This window comes from Protobothrops mucrosquamatus, unplaced genomic scaffold, assembly GCF_001527695.2.
Source record: "Protobothrops mucrosquamatus isolate PMUCROS unplaced genomic scaffold, P.Mucros_1.0 scaffold1984, whole genome shotgun sequence".
NCBI classification, from domain to species: domain Eukaryota; kingdom Metazoa; phylum Chordata; class Lepidosauria; order Squamata; family Viperidae; genus Protobothrops; species Protobothrops mucrosquamatus.
The window spans coordinates 52,612-53,881 of NW_015388100.1; the positions used below are offsets into that span (position 1 = coordinate 52,612).

Consider the following 1,270-nt stretch of genomic DNA (forward strand, 5'->3'; position numbering starts at 1 on the left):
CGGTTTGTATTAGATATTTTGCAATTGAATTTAAATTGCATATTCTCTTTCTCTTAGGTCACAGAATTATCTTGTGAAACTCGAAGAGGCGATAGTGTAAAGATAACAGTCCAATTAACTCACCAGCTATTTTCCAGCAATCCTGTGTGCATACAATTCTTAAACCTCCTCTTTAAAAAGTGAGTCTTTATTTTTTTTTTGGGGGGGGGGGATATAGAGAGAAGGAAAGAAGTCCCAGTTTTAGACTAAATTCTTATTCAGGTGCCTCATATTGGCCTTTCTTCAAATTTTGCAAGGCAGATATCCAAGTTAAAGCACTTCTCCTATATTGCTTCCAACCCCTAAATATCTATAAAGAGATAAGGAGTCCCTGCGGATTTTACTCCACTAGTTGTTGCTGACTGTAGGGGGAGGTGACCATCAATAAATTTCAACTTTGCGATACCCCCCCTCCCCAGAAGCTGAAATTGATTGATTGATTGAACCTTTTTGTTTTCCACATGGCAGTGGAGGACTAAAGTGAAAAGGTTTTATAAACCCCAGCTGAAGGCCTAGGACTGGGGTGATGGCGCACGTGCCCATAGAGAGGGCTCTGCATGCCATCTGTGGCACCCGTGCCATAGGTTCGCCACCACGGGTATAGGGGGTACCTCGCTCAATAGTAGTAACTGTGAGAGGGACCTCGGAGTCCTAGTGCACAATCACTTAAATATGAGCCAGCAGTGTGCTGCAGCTGCCAAAAAGGCCAACACAGTGCTGGGCTGCATTAACAGAGGGATAGAATCAAGATCACGTGAAATATTAATACCACTTTACAATGCCTTAGTAAGGCCACACTTGGAATACTGCATCCAATTTTGGTCACCACGATGTAGAAATATGTTGAGATGCTAGAAAGAGTACAGAGAAGAGCCACAAAGATGATTAGGGGACTGGAGGCTAAAGCATATAAGGAAAGGCTGCTGGAATTGGGTATGTCTAGTTTAATGAAGAGAAGGACGAGGGGGGACATGGTAGCAGTCTTCCAATATCTCAGGGGCTGCCACAAAGAAGAGGGAGTCAAGCTATTTCCCAAAGCGCCTGAAGGCAGGACAAGAAGCAACGGGTGGAAACTAATCAAGGAGAGAAGCAACCTAGAACTAAGGAGAAACTTCCTGACAGTTAGAACAATTAACCAGTGGAACAACCTGCCTCCAGAAGCGGTGAATGCTCCAACACTGGAAGTTTTTAAGAAGAGACTGGACAGCCATTTGTCTGAAATGGTATAGGG

The 1,270-nt window shown here is 43.9% G+C and overlaps 1 protein-coding gene across 1 annotated transcript in view; it reads left to right on the forward strand.

The window, feature by feature from the left end:
• The window catches only part of PIWIL4 (piwi like RNA-mediated gene silencing 4), a 35,874-nt gene that overhangs the window by 6,735 nt on the left and 27,869 nt on the right, over nt 1-1,270 (forward strand). The gene's annotated exons all lie outside the window — the stretch shown is intronic.